The following is a 19,138-nucleotide window of genomic DNA, read 5'->3' as shown; positions in this document are numbered from 1 at the left end:
TGGTTTGTTGTACCCTGCATGACATCAAACTCACACCCATCCAGTCAGAAGGAACCAGGCCTTAAATGACTATTTGAGTTGTGCTTTTTGTTATAGCTGCTGCTCATGGTAGTAAAGACATGCTACTTAGTAAAGACATGCTACTTAGTAAAGGCATGCTAATGTAAAATGACAGACAGAGAAAGCAGAGCAGCTAGCGCGTTAGCGCTAGCCACTATTTACTAGCCACTAAAAATTAAAGACATGCTAATTGCTAAGACTAGGCCGCCATTTTAGCAGTTAGTGGCACTTAACAGACAGTAACACGGACATCAGCAAGACATTTTCTGTATTGACCGTCAATCTACCGTTGCTATGGCTATGATGAGACATGTATCAGTCATCTGATTTGACAGTGAATCCAGCAGGACTGTGATTGGCTACTCGCATTTTTCGCGCGCCATATAAAAGCCCCCCTGCGGCTCTGCTCTTCCCCTTTGATCGCATCAGAGGTAAGTGCGTATTCTACGTTTTTTTCTACTGGGCTAGCTTAATAACAGTAGCCTAAATTAGTAATCCAAAAAAGTCATATAATTGTAGCTAGACATCAAGTTTTCGGGTATGAAGTAGGAATGTACGATATGTCATCGTTTACGATATATTCCCCGCGGTCAAAATATGTCATCCAACAAATATGACGGGTGGCGGAGTAGATAGCCGAGGAGCTCTTTGCTCACGCTCCGGCCGCCAATCATAAACTCGGTCGGACCTCCACAGACATCCTGAAATGTCTCTGAAGCAGACATTATCCAGGTGGATTCACGGACTAAACTCTGACAATCTACCTGTGTGTGTTCTGTACCAGCTTCTAAAACTGAGTCTGACTCGCAATTTACGCCGCAAAATATAGCGACACGAAGAAGTTTAATTTGATTTGTATTCACGGACTAAACTCTGATAATCTCTGTGTGTGTTCTCGCTTTGTTTATTTCATGTACCACTTTCTAAATCTGAGTCTGAGTCGCCATGTACGCTGCAAAATATAATGACATGAGAAAGTTTAATTTGATTTGTGTCCGATGATTAGAGAGAGCGCGCGCACGCAAGCGCGCTCCAGAGAGAGAGAGAGAGAGAGAGAGAGAGAGGGAGAGATTGAGAGAGAGAGAGACAGAGAGAGAGAGAGAGAGGGGTTTTGATGATGAGTAGGATCGTTTCCTCCACATAATTATGCTTATAGCCATATTTGACAATGCTATCCACAATTCTACCTAAATGTAATATTCTGTTTAATAGCTGTCCTCGGTTAACTATAAAAGTGTGTACATTCATACATGTCTAATTTAATTTTTGGTAATCAATGTACAGTTTTCTGATGATAAAATCCCATGTGATTTATTTTAATGTGTGGGGGTATATTTACTGGCACTGCTCTCTTTTACCTAGAGACTTCATTCAAACTTAGAATGTAAACAAAAGTCTACTCCACAGCCAGACCACAAAAAGTAAAGCTGTTTAAGATGTGCCTGTAATGCTGCTAGCCTGTTGCTAACACAGACTCGATCTAACAGAGTGAAATTCAATTTTATTGCAGATTCTCTTTGGTGACGTTTAAAGGTTTTCAAAGCGCTCATTGACAGCACTCATCGACGGAAATCATCGACGGCATCTGCACACATCACTCTTATTCATCACTGTCACATTACTATTTTGTTTTCTCCCACCTATCATATATAATAAGACTAGATTATTTAAGGTTTATTTTAGTTAAATTTAGATTAGAGTACATTTAGTTACACTTGATTAATCTAGGTAGATTTAGTATTTTAGGTTAGGTTAGGTTAGGTTGTACTTTTGGATTTGCCTTGTCTGTTTATATCTCCAGCAGGATGCCCAGGAAGGGAAGGCGGTCCGAGGCAGCGAAGCTGAGATGGAGGAGGCTCAACCAGGAAGAGCCAAGTCCATCCAGTCCCCCTCCGCAGGTACTTACACAGAAGATGTAGTACTGCTGTGTTGTAGTGACAACTGTCTGCATGGAAGTGTTGAAATTTAGTGTTTTACATTTTAACTATGGTGTTCATGATCTAACTGCTATGACTTTTTTTTTTGGTGTTAATGTTTCATTAGGCGGTCCAGACGGTGTCCCCCCAGGCCGAGGTGTCCAGGAAGGAGCCCATCCCAGCGAGACGGTCCAGGACCATGGACACCCCATCCCCGGCCCTCCGATCTCCTGTCAGCAACGTATGTTCCTACCACAACTGACACACACACAAACTGATTTTAAACAACACGCTAGTGTTTATACTGAGACACAGTGTCTCTGTCACTGTTTAATTTGTTAATTATCTGTCAACAGTTGGTTGGATGGTCGCTGCCAACCAGACTGCTGTGGGGACCGGATGATGCGCGTGCCACCCTTGGTGCACGTGAGTATTTCCCTGTTTTATCCTTCAATGATAAATACACTTACTGATTAATTCATCCTCTGTATTTATTCTTGGTGTATATATATATGTGAAAACCTTTTCAATTACTTTTATTTCCTGCTCTTTTGTCATTGTAGAAAAGAGTTATTCTTGTTTGATATTTCCTGGTTTGGGCTCCTACATAAATTTTTACCTTACTCTGTTTTGTCTTTTTCTGAACAGGCCGCGGTACCGGTTACCGCCACCCAGCGAGGACATGGCCAACTTCGCTCTTCACTGGGCGGCAGCACAAGTTGGTCGTGCCACCCGAGTCTCCTGACAAGAAGGTATTACTATTTTCCAGTTTATGAGGAAACTGTTGATCATGAGAGGGATTAATGATTAATAAGAAATGCTAAAGAAATTGTCTTTGTTTTTGCAGTTTGTTCTGATTGTCGGAGACTCCCATCTACGTGCCCTTGTAGATGGTTTGGTCGACATGCCAGAGGGATGCCTTTCCTTTGGCTTCATGTCAACCCCGGGGGCCTCTGCCTCTGAGCTGCGGACCGAGGTGCAACACGCTGTGCTTCCTCGGATCCCTGAGGCAGTTTGTCTTCTGGCCCCCAGCAACAACCTGACCGCCAGCAGGACCGTCGACGAGGCTGCCGTCGACTTTGCCAAGCTCCTCACTACGGTGAGGAACCGCTGGCCCAAGGTACGCTTTGTTTCAGGTCTTGCTTGTTCTTTGGTCATTAGTATTTGCACTTGAGCTTTTAATTAACAATGTATATTTATTATTACACGCATGTGTTTTTAAATGAAAATGTCATTTGGTAATGAACATGTTTTGTTCTCTACAGGTGTTTGTTGTGGATTTTCCTCCCCGCCTGAACGTCGAGGTGTCCTACCAAGACTTTCTTCGTCAGGAGTTCCACCGGGTTGCCGCGCGTATGGGTATGTATAAAAATGAACTATGATAATTAATGAATGAATTAATACAATAAATTATCTTTCACAGAGCTAAATTTTAAACATGTTATATGTTCTTGGGCTAAAGACTGGAAGAATATACTCAAATATGGACTGAGATGGAGTAATGTAGGGTGGAAAAAAAGCATAATTGTTTTTTTCTTTTTTTTTTTTAAGGTGTGAAGTACTCCTCCGTGGTGGAGCACTTCCCTCTTACCCGACTGGAGCTGTGGAGCAGAAAGGATGGTGTAAGTAGAGTGGTAGTGAAATTTTAAAAAATGTAGTGAAAGACTGATTTGCACTTCTTTGTCGTTGATATGAAAAGCTCAGTGAACAGCAGCTGCTTTCTGGGGGTAAACTATGAGTTTGTAATTTCTGCAGGTCCACCTGAGCGATCGTGAGGGGATGGGGATCCTCGCCCAGTTGCTGTGGTCCACCGCCATGCAGCAACTGGAGACACCACCACCAGCACCCCAGGTCTCTCCCAGGCCCTCACGGCCAGTTAGGAAATTCTCTCCTAAGCTGGTTGTGATCGGAGATGTCCTTGCTCCACGGTCACCCGACCCGTTCCAGTGGAGGCCTGCTCGTCAGGGCAGCAAGGTAATTGTTACACAGTATAATGTGTGCGTGAGGCTTGGTACAAATTGGATTGGATTTCAAACAATATGCTTTTTTTCCCATTCCAGGGGAGCCAGCCTGGTGAACCTTCCCAGTCCCAGGGTGTCACCCAGACCAGGATGGCTCAGCAGCAGGTTTGTTTGCATTTCTTTGGGTTGTGTTAATTGGTTATTATTTTATACCTTGTCTATTTGATGAGTCAACTCATCAGTTGTCTTTGTACTTTCTGTTTCACAGGAGGAAGAGTGCTCCTTCCCGCTGAACCCCGTCTGGTTCAGCAGCGCAACCTTGCGTGCTATGGAAGGGGTCTCTCCTTCGCATCTCTCCCACCATGTGGACTGCCAGCCCTCTCCAAAGCCCAAGAGGGTAATTTGACTGACTGAGATATCATTTTTTACTTTAGGCACTATAAAAAGTGTCACCTTATACTCCACCTTACCTCCTTAACAGTCAATATATTCAATAAAAAACCAGTACCATTACAACTAACAGTAGTCTATTATTTAGGTTTAATTGGTAATATGTTTTGTATTTAAAGGTGCAGGTGGCTTCTGCAGCAGCAGCCAAGCGCCCCAGGACCCCCCGCAGCAACGTGTCTCCAGTGAACAACGTATATAACTACTTTCAACAACTGACACACACTGATCATTTATACAGTGTCTTCAATGAGATCCACATTGTCTGTAGTTTAATATGTTTGTGATCATCTGTCAACAGCTGGTTGGATCACCTCCAGCCAGGTCGTCCTGGAGATCAGGTGATGCGGAAACGCCCTGCTCTTCACCGGTTGCAAAGGTAAATATCACTCTACCTGAATCAAGTGTTTCATTTAAGTCTTCATTTTGCTGATTTTGCTGTTGTGCGTTCTCAGATGGCCAAGACTCCTTCAGCAGCCGGACCGTCTTGGACCATTATGGATGGAGCCTGCGACTCTCCTTCCCCGCCTAAGGTATTTTCATCCCTCCACAATTGACACACATAGACTGTTTGTTTATAGTACAGCAAGCTACATTGAAACTGTGGGTCATATGAAATCCCTGATATCATTATCTTTCTGGATATCAGAAATGTCAGTGGCTAGTAGAAATAGATTTGGGAAACTATTTGTAACAGTTTAGGGCACTGTGTTGCTTCATGTCTAAAGATTAATTGCTATTGTATTTTATCATAGGCCGTCCGGACATCGACTCCCCCAACAGCCAGTTGGCCCATGGGCTTCACCAGTGAACCTTCCACCTCTCAATCACCAGCTACAGAGGTACGTTTTTCTCCTCCTCAGCAGACACACAGGACATTTATATTGGGTACATAAGGTGCTTATCAGAGTCTGTGTGTGTGTGGTTTATTTCAACTCAGATACTAAAACAGTTAAAACAGTTAAGGACAATTTCATCAATGGTCAGTTCTCAACAAGATAACCAATCAAGTAGCTTGACATATTTTCACTAATTAATTATATTGCTTTTCTGATCATTATTATTTTGTTAAGTTCAGTCAATATTGTGAAGTTTCACTACTACTACTAGTAAAAATAGTGATGCTGAATGCTAGTGTGATGATGAAAACATAGTAATGTTATTAAAGTAATTCTTTTTATAACACAATTTTAGGGCACAGCGAGGGCACAAACGGCGAGAGCCAGTCATAGTCAGAGTGACCGTAGGTACAAGCACTTCTCTAGAAACCACCAGTGCACCTGCATGTCCCTGACTTTTCTGGCTTACCAGAATGAGGGCTGTCATTTCAACAGGGCTGCCCTCGATAGAGTGCTGGCACAGGGGGACTCACTCTATGTTAGGACTAAAAAACAGCTGATTCGGGAGAAAATTTTTCAAAGTAACCATTTGACAGTAGAGGAAATGCCCAAACAAGTCCAAACAGACACAAATCTCTACACTGTGCACATGCCTGATGTCAGATGTGGCTTACTGAAAGCCCAAGCATCCAGCCCTGGACGAGAGCAGGGCTGGGTGCCCCTCGTCACACAGCTAGGGTCTCTGTCAACAGACAGCGGTGCTGTAATCATTGTAAGTCCAGAGTGCATTGCAGTTTACCGTGACAAATCAGGCAGGTATGGAGTATTCGATTCACACTCCAGAAATGCAGTAGGCTTACCATACCGCTTCGGAACTGCAATCACAATGACCTTCCCCAAACTCAGTGATCTGGCTGACCACCTGCACAAACTGTTTGCAAATCGTGGAGATTACGCAAGCTATGAGTTTGTGCCTGTGTCGTTTGAAGCTGTTGGTTCCAGCGAAAGTCCGCCACAATCAGCAGCCCAAACCCAAGAAAACCAATCTGAAACTGCCTTCTGCCCATTGCAAGCAGAGGTTGTGAGCGCTGAAGTCCTTGACAGAGACCTGAATGCCTGTGACATCTCTTCAGCAGTCCCCCAAGCAACAACAAATTTGGTCAGGCTGAGCAAACAACAGCGTCAAAAATCCATGCGGAAAGCAGGTAAAGGCAAAGGGCAATGTGCACTAGTGTCTGAAGTAAAAGAACTAAAAAGGAAAAGAAAAATCGATCACGAAAAAAACAGGTATGCCAGCTGTCCAGATTTTAGAGGGAAAAAAATTAAGGCGGTGATAGCAAAATTTGACCAAGACAGTCACCACCACAAACAACAGCTACTGTCATTTAAATGCTACTATGCAGATCCCAAAGTTCAAATTAAGAAAAAGGAAGAAATCAAAAGACGGTACACGACAGATCCTGCTTTCAGGAGCAGACAGAAAAAGTACCTGACCCAGAAGTACACAACAGATCCTGCTTTCAGGAGCAGACAGAAAAAGTACCCGACGCACAAGTACACGACAGATCCTGCTTTCAGGAGCAAACGGAAAAAGTACCTGAACCAGAAGTACTCGACAGATCCTGCTTTCAGGAGCAAACGGAAAAAGTACCTGAACCAGAAGTACTCGACAGATCCTGCTTTCAGGAGCAAACGGAAAAAGTACCTGAACCAGAAGTACTCGACAGATCCCGCTTACAGGAGCAGACAGAGAAACTACCTGAACCAGAAGTATGAGGCAGATGCTGATTTTCGTAGCAGACAGAAAAAGTACAAAACCAATCGTGAAGTTAGAGAAAAATTGAAAATGTATAACACAACCAAATATGCATGCAACCAGACCTACAGGCATAAGCTAAAGGAAAACTTCAACACTAAATATCACAATGATCCCGAATTCAGACTACGTTGTATACAACGTGTCAGCCAGCGTAGAATAACCAGATTGGCCACAAATGCTGCCTTTCGCATAAATTACAAGTTGAAGAGAGCACTGGGAATTAAAAGAAAGTACAGATTAATTGTAACCCACCCCCAGGAAACTCCCCAGCCCCTGATGAGTCCTGTGATGGAAGCGGCCATAGCATCATTCCGTGAAACTATTAGACACGGACCCACATACATTTGCACAGTCTGTAACAGAGCACTGTTTCCCAATCAGGTCAAGCTATGCAAGAGAGGAAAATATAGCAAAAACACCAAAGTATCAGCAGCATGCTTGACAGGAAACTATGTTCATTTCTGTGACAACGACTGCTCTTCCCCTTGCTCTGTTCCACCAGAGAGACTTGTAGAATGGATCTGCCACACGTGTGACAACCATTTGACCAGAGGCAAAATGCCAACCATTGCGGTAGCAAACAACCTGGAATTGGCACCCATCCCTCCAGAATTGGCTGCACTTAATGTGCTCGAAAGGCAGCTCATTGCTAAAATCCTCCCATTCGCCAAAATTATAGCACTGCCAAAAGGACGACAGAGAGCCGTACACGGAGCAGTTGTGTGTGTTCCATCAGAGGTAGCAGCAACCGTGAACAGTCTTCCAAGGCCTAGCACTGAAGCGCAGCTTCTGCAAGTGAAATTGAAAAGACACATTAAATACAAAGGCTACCAGCACTTTTACACCGTCAACATGCAGAATGTGCTAGCTGGCCTGGCCAAACTCAAAGAGATACATTCGGAGTACAAAGATGTGTCTATTGATGAGAGTGCCACCTTTGAGAGTCTTCATCAAGATTTGGCTGATGAAGAAGACTCGCAGCTCATCGATGCAGAAGCTGCGCAGCCAGAACAAGATGTAGAGTGTGAGATAGACCTGGAAGAGGTGTTCAAAAGCCAAAACGAACCAGACCTGCCCAACGAATCAGACAAAGAAAAGGAGGACCTTAGACCTGGTTTGGCACTGGACACCTGTATGCAGCCACCAGACATTGCACAGGAAATCCTTTCGTATGGTGAAGGAACATTCAGCGTTGCACCAGCTCAAGGCAACAAACCTGTAGGTTTCTTCAGCATACCGAAACTAGAAGCCATGGCCTTTCCTGTGCAATTTCCAACAGGGGAAAACACACTGGATGAATCCAGAACTGTCCCAGTGTATCCTAGCAAGTACTTCAATTCGAGACTTTTTAGTGCAGATACACGGTTTGCCAGTGACCAAAGTTACCTTTTCTTTGCGCAGTTTGTCACAGAGACCTATTTGGCTACAAACAGCATGTCTATTCAAATGCGCAAAGGAAAATCCAAAACCAACGATGGCCGTAAAGTAAACTGCTTGATGCTTCAAAACCAAGAAGAGGTGGAGAGGCTTATTCAAAACAAGGATGTAACGAGATTTATGCAACCCCTCAGAGGAACTCCAGCCTATTGGGAAAAAACACTAAAAGATCTCCACGCCATGGTTAGGCAGATTGGCAAGCCAACATTCTTCCTAACGTTCTCCGCTGCTGAGATGAGATGGCCTGAATTCGTAAACATAATTAAAGCTCAGCAGGGTGAACTTGCCGACTTTTCGGATCTTGATTGGAATGCTAAGTGTGAAATTCTGCGCAGCAACCCCGTCACAGTGATGCGCATGTTTGAAAAGAGAGTAGATGCCCTCATGACCAACCTCATCCTCTCACCAGCACAGCCCATTGGCGAGGTAGAGGATTACTTTTACCGTGTTGAGTTTCAGGCCAGAGGAAGCCCACACATCCACATGCTCGTCTGGATTAAAGATTCCCCCGTGTTTGAAGATAGTTTAGACAGCGACGTCTACAAGTTCATTGATAAATACATAACATGCAAAATGCCTGACCCAGAGAGAGACCCAGAGCTCAACAAAATTGTATCTGAGGTCCAGGTGCACAGCAGGAATCATTCAAAGTCATGTAAAAAAGGCAACGTTTCCTGCAGATTCGGCTTCCCTAAATTGCCCATGAAAGAAACTGTCATCCCCAGACCCCCCACTATTGATTGCAACAAGGGAAATTCCAATGATGGCCAGGATGTAGCCTCTGAATTAAAGCAGCAGAAACGGGAGCTTACTAGAATGCAAAGGGAAGCTAAGGAAAAGCTTAGTCCATTGAGGAAATTGCTCATGGATACAGATGCTTCATTCAGCAGCTTGTCAGACATGCTCCAACAATGCAACCTCACACACGAGGAATACCAGAAGTATGTTGCACGTCTGACAAGCAGCTACACAGTGATGCTGAAGCGTGATCCAAACGAATGTTGGATCAATGCTTATAATCAGGACCTGCTGAGAGCCTGGAATGCAAACATGGACATCCAGTACGTAATTGATGATTATGGCTGCATCATGTACATGATGTCCTATATATCCAAACCAGAGCACGAGATGACTGAATTCCTCAACTCAGTCATCAAAGATGTAAAAAAATCTAAAGTTAATGAACGCGATGAGATGAAGCAGATTATGCAGGCGTACGCTAAACACAGAGAGGTCAGCGCTCAAGAAGCTGTGGCGCGTACTTGCAGCTTACCTCTCAAGAAGTGCTCCCGTTCTGTTGTGTTCCTTCAGACTGATGAGGACGGTCTGAAAATGAGTCATCCCATTAGCAGACTCAAGGAGATGCATCCAGATTCAGAGGAGGTGTGGATGTCAGGGCTTCCTGAAAAGTACTTGCACAGACCGATTGATTTGGAAGGTATGTGCATGGCTATGTTTGCATCAGAGTACAGGGTAGTTTACGGCCAGCAAATTGAAGGTCAGAGTGTCCTCTCCCTCCAAAATGACATGGGGTTTATTCAGAAGAGAACTGTAGGGAAACCAGCCATAATTAGATTTGCTCGCTTCTCAGAGGAGAAAACACCCGAGAAGTTTTACAGAAGGTTGCTTAAGCTCTATTGGCCACACAGATCTGATGACGAGCTCCGAGATGAACGATACCCCACTTATGAGCAGTTTTACAAGTGCGGTTCAAAGTGGGGTATGAATGTTCAATATATTGTAGACTACAACAAAAAGAGGTACGAAGGTCAGGGTAAAAAAATTGACATGGCGCTCCAACATTATCAGCAGTATGGTCCAGCCCTTAACGCTTGGAACACCTTTGCACCCGAGGTAGAAGTGGACCGGTTGGAGTGCCTTGCCGAGCGGGAACCGTTAGAGCCAGGGAATGAAGGTGACGAAGACATCCCCGACTATCAAGTCAACAACGATAGGAGGGGTGTCTTGCCAAGAATAGATGCACCTGTGTTGAGTCCAGACTTTGTGAGAAAAATGTATCAAAGTCTGAATGAAATGCAGGCATCCATTTTCTACAGTGTGCGTGAGTGGTGCTTACGACGCGTCTGGGGCCACGACCCAGAACCGTTTTATTATTTTCTATCGGGAGGAGCTGGCTGTGGCAAATCGCACGTCATCAAGTGCATTTATCAGGAGGCAACAAGGATTCTGCGTGAGCTGCCCAGATTCCGGGACCAAGCTGATATGTCCCAGCCTGCAGTGCTGCTGAGTGCATTCACTGGCACAGCGGCATTCAACATCTCAGGAAAAACGTTGCACTCCATGCTGAAGCTCCCAAGGTCCTTGAAGCCACCATATCAGGGCCTTGGAAATGCACTGGATGAGGTCAGAGCGTCACTGTCGTACACCGAGATTCTCATCATTGATGAAATCTCAATGGTTTCCAAAGAGCTGTTTGCCTACATTCACTGGAGGTTTCAGCAGATAAAAGGAAACAGGAAACCATTTGGAGGGATCTCTGTTCTCGCTGTCGGCGACTTTTACCAACTTCCACCCCTCGGTAAAGCCAAGCCACTCTGCGTGTATGAGGAGACTGAGTTTGATCTGTGGAGGGATTCCTTTAAAATGGTCGACCTGACAAAAATTATGCGTCAGAAAGACGACCAAGCTTTTGCTGAACTCCTGAACCGCCTTAGAGTGAAGCAAAAGCAAGATCCTCTGAGCGACAAAGACAGACAGCTGCTCATGCAGGCAGTGGCAGGCGCCCAGGATTGTCCAGCTGACAGGCTACACATCTACGCTACAAACAAAGAAGTCGAGCTTCACAATACCCAAACTGTAGCCACCCTCCACAAGGATTTTGTAAACATTGGCGCTCACAATTACAGGAAAGACCCCAGATCAGGCTGCATGATGATCATGCCCGAAAAAATCCAGGGAAGCAAAAGAGACTTGCCTGACAACATAATGGCTGCTCAAGGAGTACGTGTTATGTTGATCAGGAATCTCGACGTGGAGGATGGGATTGTTAATGGCACATTTGGAACAATCTCACACATTGTGATGAGTGAAGGTGGACTGCCATATGCGAAGCTGATTGGACTGCAGCTGGACAATCCCACGGCAGGGCAGAGATTCCGCAGAAAACTCCTGGGTCCCTCGGATAACTTGGTCTACATTGAGAGATCTGAGGAGAACTTGAGCTGCAAGAGAGGAGTTGTGCGACGCCAGTTTCCCATCAAGTTGGCCTTTGCATGTACAGCCCACAAAGTGCAAGGCATGACCATGACGTCAGCGGTTGTGTGCCTCAAACGTGTGTTTGAACCAGGAATGGCATATGTTGCTCTGAGCCGCACAACTTCACTTCTGGGTCTCACCATTACAGACTTTGAAGAGAAAAAGATATATGCTGACCCCGCAATCATGACAGCTCTGGAAAATATGAATCATGCATCCTTCCAGAGTGCCAGACCCCTGTTGACTTTCTTTAAATCAGTAGACCGGCCTCCAGAGACTCTAACAGTCATCCACCACAACACACAAGGACTTCCATCTCACATGGTGGACTTGAAAGTTCATCATGAGCTTGGATATGCAGATGTGTTATGCCTCACGGAGACACACCTGTCAGGCTCCTCTGTATCCCCAACTTTCCATCTGGAGGGATACAACATGTTCACACGCAGCAGACAGCTGTCTTACAACACCTGTGTGGACATGGCAAGAAAAGATGGAGGTGGAGTTGCAGTGTATTGCAGAGGCAATGTTCAAGCAGAGCCTCGCAGGTACATGCAAAGTGTGACTGATTTAGAGTTTCTTGTTGTCAAAATCGAGGCTCCAGTCAAAGTACTAATAGCCACTGTGTACAAACCACCAAATTTCCCACTAGAAAAATTTGTACCCAACATGAAAAGCCTCTTGGACGCATTGGACATATTAGATCACCATCCCATAATTGTTTGCGGAGACTTTAATGAGGATCTCCTGTCTAAAGGAAAGAAAACCATTAATGATTTGTTTCGGTCCAGAGGTTACACTCAGTTAATCACCGAATCCACAACTGAAAAGAACACTCTGATTGATCACATTTATATTTCACATCCTGATAAATGTGTGCAGTCAGGTGTTCTCCAAACGTATTACAGTTACCACAGTCCTGTTTATTGTATTTTGACTGGTTAATAGCCTCTCCAGCCAACACATGCTGCTAATCCAGTCTGTTTGTCTATCTTTGTCTTTTCTTTATCTTTGTCTTTTTCATGTCTTGTATGTGTGTGTAAACGTGATGTTGAGCCCTGTCAAAGACAAATTTTCTATTCTATCTATGTAATTGTCGGCTGGAAACGTGTTGGCTGGAAATAGTTTAGTCATAATGATGTTCATTCAAAGTTTTTTTTTTAAATATTTATTTGGGGTCAGCAATATCATACACAAAGACAATGATGACAGTGTACTAAATGAGTCAGTGTACTAAATGAGTCAGTGTACTAAAGACAGGAAGGAGACAGGCAGCTGCAGCAGCTGGAGAGTTGGAGAAAATCAGAGGATGCAGACTAGAGACAGAGAGGAAGCTGAATCCCAAAGGGAGAGATCCAGGTAAATGCAGCAGAATAAGTTCAGGTTCTGAATTACTCTCAACTGTTGACATTCTTTATAATTTATTGTGAAACAGTCAATGTTAACAAAATCTCTTTTTCTTTCAAGGAAGGATAACTACAGGTCCAGGAAGAAGACCACCAGAGGGCTGCAGTGGATCTCTTGACCATTGAAAATAAGGGAGGAGCATTTTATCATTTTAATTGACTGTTTTTTTTAAGTTGATGATCAAATATTTACTGTTGACATTCTTTATAATTTATTGTGAAACAGTCAATGTTAACAAAGTCTCTTTTTCTTTCAAGGAAGGATAACTACAGGTCCAGGAAGAAGACCACCAGAGGGCCGCAGTGGATCTCTTGACCACTGAAAATAAGGGAGGAGCATTTTATCATTTTAATTGACTGTTTTTTTTAAGTTGATGGTCAAATATTTACACAATGCTGTGAAACATGTAACTGACTAGTGTCTTTTATCAATGTCTTTGAAATCTGGAAAAAACAGCTCCAGGCTCCAGGATCCAGGCAGAAGAACTGACGTGGACCAACCACAGCAGATTTCCAGAGGACTCCACTGAGGATGCAACAGACAATGAGTGAGCAGCACTTTCCAATATGTTTTAATGACGGTAGTTGTTTTGAAAAGTGTGTGATTAAAAATCTTAAAAAATTTTATTTTGAAACTCAGTGTTGTCCATAGCAATACAGAGAGGATGACTGCAGGTCCCAGAAGAAGACCGCCACAGAACCTCAGCTGAAGACAGCAACAACTGAGCAGAGGGCAAGTAAGGGACATTAACCAATGTGTTTTCAACTGTGCTGTACCTGGATGAGTTTAACTTGACACAGTTCAAACTGCCATAAAGCTGTCTGTCTTACAGATGTCTCTTTTTGTGTATTTGCAGACAACATCAAAGATCATTACTGCCCTGCTGCCTGTCTTTCCTCTGTTACATGAGCATGCAGTCCTGAGTGAGGGATTCTGCTAACCATGTCTTTTATTAAATGTTTAATTATTATATTTATAAAATTGTGTATTTAATGTGATTTTAAATTAAATGTTAAATTATTATACTTATAAAATTATGTATTTAATGTGATTTCAAATTAAATGTTTAATTATTATATTTATATAATAGTGCTTTTTAAAGTGTTAAATCATAATATAACTGTATTTTAATTTTTAAATGAAATGTTAATAATATTATACAATTTTGTATTTATTGTGATTTTAAATTAACTGTTAAATAATTATATTTATGAAATTGTGTGTTTAATGTGATTTTAAATTAACTGTTAAATAATTATATTTATGAAATTGTGTATTTAATGTGATTTTAAATTAACTGTTAAATAATTATATTTATGAAATTGTGTATTTAATGTGATTTTAAATTCACTGTTAAATAATTATATTTATAAGATTGTGTTTAATGTGATTTTAAATTAACTGTTTATTATACTTATGAAACTGTGTATTTATTGTAATTTTGAATTAACTGTTAAATAATTATATTTCTAAAATTTTGTATTTAATGTGATTTTAAATTAACTGTTAAATAATTAAATTTCTAAAATTTTGTATTTAATGTGATTTTAAATTAACTGTTAAATAATTATATTTATGAAATTGTGTGTTTAATGTGATTTTAAAGTAACTGTTAAATAATTATATTTATAACATTTTGTATTTAATGTGATTTTAAATTAACTGTTAAATAATTATATTTATAAAATTTTGGATTTAATGTGATTTTAAATTAACTGTTTATTATATTTATAAAATTGTGTATTTAATGTGATTTTAAATTAACTGTTAAATAATTATATTTATATAATGGTGCTTTTTGAAGTGTTAAATCATAACAACTGTATTTTTAATTTTTAAATGAAATGTTTAATTATTATATTATAACAACTGTCTGCATGGAAATGTTGAAATTTAGTGTGTTGCATTTAGTGTTTTACATTTTAACGTGGTGTATTGTATATGTATATGTATATGTATATTGTAAAGACATGCTAATTGCTAACATTAGTGGCTAATACTTTACTACCATGAGCAGCCAGTGTGCTAGCTGCTCATGGTAGTAAAGACATGCTAATTGCTAACATTAGTGGCTAGTGCTTTACTATCAAGAGCGGCCAGCGTGCTAGCTGCTCATGGTAGTAAAGACATGCTAATTGCTAATATTAGCAGCTAATGCTTGACTGCATGTAAAGACATGCTAATTGCTAACAATTGTGGCTAATGCTAGAATTAGTGGCTCATGTGTGTAAATATACATGTTAAAAATTACTATTTGAGGTGTGCTTTTTCAATACAGAACCCCGGCAACAGCAACTGACATAAGTAACTGGTATGTGGGGCAGCCATTTTGGCTTTTGGCACCTAAGTTGAACAATGACAGGTGTCTGTCTGTCATTGGCTAGCGCGTCATGTTAATTGCTAACATTAGCGGCTAATGCTACTTTTTAGTGGCAAGAAATTGGTGGTAGCATTAGTGGCAGCATTAGCATGTTAGCGAATAGCATATTAGCAATTAGCATGTTAGCAATTAGCATGTATTTAATTTTTAGTGGCTTAAAAGACATGCTAACACTAAACCAATGTTAAAATTAGTGGCTAGCGCGTCATGTCAATTGCTACCATTAGCGGCTAATGCTAATTTTTAGTGGTAGAAATTGGTGGTAGCATTAGTGGCACCATTAGCATGTTAGCGAATAGCTAGCCACTAATTTCTTGCCACTAAAAATTAAAGACATGCATTAACCTAATGCTAACATTAGGCAGCCATTTTAGTAGTTCTTAGCACTTAATTTGAACATGCGTGTGTAAAATGACAGACAGAGAAAGCAGAGCAGCTAGCGCGTCAGCGCTAGCCACTATTTAAGCTCCCAGTGGAAAACAGGATCTGCCAAAACATTAAAACCCCCCAAACCATCCCTGTCTCCCTTGGTGCTGTCACACATCTGCTGGGCCTCTTAGCTATAGCTCTTCTCATTGACTGAATGACAACTTCTCAGTCATGTTTGACCTTTTCCTTTATTTTAAACACAAATTATATCTGGCTGCTTTGCTGAAACTCCTGACACAACATCCCTGACCCGTTTCCTTCATCTTATTAGGTCAGTGAATAGCTAAACTGCTAACAGACGCTAACGACTAGCCGTCCAGCATAGCGCATGTATGTTAGCGAGCTAGCGGAGCTAACGGAGCTAGCTAGCCGCTACCTTAACGCCGCGGACTCAACCGCGGAGTTAGCCTCGAGCTAACCGCTAGCTAACCGCTAGCTAACCGGGATTTAACCGCGGACCCGCGGGAGTTAAACACGAATTAGCCGCGGCGGTTAGCCGTGAGCTAACGCGGAGGCTAGTGGGGTTAGCCGCCGGCTAATTCGCCGCGTTGCTCGCGGGAGCTTATCACAGTAATAATGTTGAAGTTTTACAATTTAAAGGGAAGATATTTTTAAATGAAACTGTGTCAAACTGAAAAATATATTATTCCACCACATAAAGTAGGAAACATTTATGGCTTGCAACAACATTAATGACAGTATATATATATAATTGGAGTAATTTAATATATGATGTTTTTAATTAAATAAATAATGAGCTGTTGGACACTCATAAGAGTTATATTAAGTATGTTACATAACATTATTTGACAGGTCTATTTGTCTGCATATAGTATTCCTCCAGCTGATCCAGACAGACTGCAGTGATGTCCAACGTGAGACAAAGAGCTGGACTCACAGGACAATTTGAAGGTCTTCACTTCATCGCTGATTCCTTGTTACAGCCTGGATGTGTTAAGTTTAATATTGATGTTTTTCTAACTGTAAGACTGTGCCGTAAACTGTTCAACTATTGCTCAGGCAGGAGTAATGAGTTTTATTGTTAAAATTATTATGATTAACGATCAATCATTACGATTTGCTCGTTCTTTGTCTGGGGATCCTAGTGAGGACAGCCCTCTTAAAGGTGGGGGTGTGACGATCCGTCCCGCTCTCTTCCTTATTTGATGCTGGCTTTCAGGTGGAGCTGGGAGGGGTCTGCTGCCTGTACCTGCCCTTCAGTTTGTAGAAGGCGAAGCATAAGGGACGACCCTTATCAGTGTCTCTCTGTCTCTCAGCCAGACCTACTGCATCCTCCTCATCCTGTTTGGTTTGTTGTACCCTGCATGACATCAAACTCACACCCATCCTGTCAGTAGGAACCAGGCCTTAAATGACTATTTGAGTTGTGCTTTTTGTTATAGCTGCTGCTCATGGTAGTAAAGACATGCTACTTAGTAAAGACATGCTAATTGCTAACATTAGTGGCTAATGCTTTACTACCAAGAGCAGCCAGCGTGCTAGCTGCTCATGGTCGTAAAGACATGCTAATTGCTAACATTAGCAGCTAATGCTTGACTGCATGTAAAGACATGCTAATTGCTAACAATTGTGGCTAATGGTAGAATTAGTGGCTCATGTGTGTAAATATACATGTTAAAAATTACTATTTGAGGTGTGCTTTTTCAATACACAACCCCGGCAACAGCCCACTCGGCACTTCAAAAATTTCCGCGGGAATTTTCTAGTTTTTACTTATTATTCATTTTCCGCCCTTTTTCGCCGATTAATGCGGCCCGAACCGGCGAGAGGACCCCAACACATGATATATCAAAACGTGTGTTTTGATCCCGAATCCCGTGCTATTACTTTTATAAGGGATTGACGAGTTTTTCGCGAATTTATTCGCGAAAAACCGCGATAAATTTCCCATTGAAATGAATGGAGAAGCCCGAAAAAATAAATAAATCAACAGACATTTTCAACAATGAACTGCTCTGGCATACTTTAACCGAGAGACTTCATTTGAACTTTAAAACGTAGGTACTCTTGCCTTCTCTTCAGAGATTCACTTCACTTATCGACAACTTTTACCGTTTTTAAACTATGAAGCCTCAGAGTTGTGTAGGTTTTTACTCAAATTTCAGGGTTTATAATGGGTGTGTATTGCGCGGAATGTTTGTGCTAGAGTGGATGACATCATCAGCTAGAGTGAGGAGGAGAGAAGAAAATTAGTCAAAAAACTGTACAGAAACTGCTCCCATGGCCACAAATTTCACACGACAGACATAATTTATACATAGAAACGTAGGAAAATTTGTCTTCTCACTCATATTCGTCTGCTAAAGCTGTAAGTCTTATAGTTTTGGCGTCAGACACAAAGATGCGCCAGCAACACCCATCCACAGCTCCATAGACTGCCATGTTAAAAAGGCAGGGAAATTTCTGGAGGAAAGCAGAAGTAACCTTTTTTGAATCGCTTTAAATAGGTCACATTTCTTCATTTTACCCACAAATTGCACATGTAGACGTTCAGGAAAGCCTCAAGATGCCCAAAGTTAAGTCGGTTCAATGATTGGAAATACGGTTTGGCCACAAGTCCTTCCTGTTCGAGGCGTTTTTTCAGCATTTTCTCTCTCTCTCCCCGTCTTCCAACTGACATTCTGACAGGAGCAGTTGACCCTGGTAGCCATGACAACCAGACCCGAGTGGCGGGAAAAGAGCTCTGAGTGGATAACATGATCTGCCAAAACATTAAAACCCCCTCAAACCATTACTGCAGTACTGTAGGGGGCCAGAACCTGACATTATGACCCCCCCACTCCAACCCCCCCCACCCCCCCTCCCACTATAGCATTACAGACACAGACTGCCAAAACATTATGACCCCTCAACCCATTACAGGACTATAGTAGGGAGCCAGAATCTGACACTATGACCCCCCCCCCCTCCACTCCATTTAAGCATTACAGACACAGACTGCCAAAACATTATGACCCCCTAAACCCATTACAGGACTATAGTAGGGAGCCAGAACCTGACACTATGACCCCCCCACTCCAACCCCCCCACCTCCCCTCCCACTATAGCATTACAGACACAGACTGACAAAACATTAGGGACTCTCAGACTGTTACAATGGGGAGACAGAACACTCCATGACCCCCCCCCCCCCCCCCTCTCTCCCTCTCCCTCTCCCTCCTTCCCTCTCTCTCTCTCTCCCTCGTCTGTTGGTGCTATCACTTTAT

Source organism: Chelon labrosus (assembly GCF_963514085.1).
Source record: "Chelon labrosus genome assembly, chromosome: 19".
In the NCBI taxonomy this organism is placed as follows: Eukaryota; Metazoa; Chordata; class Actinopteri; order Mugiliformes; family Mugilidae; genus Chelon; species Chelon labrosus.
The sequence above is the reverse complement of the archived record's forward strand: the minus strand, read 5'-3'. Positions refer to the sequence as shown.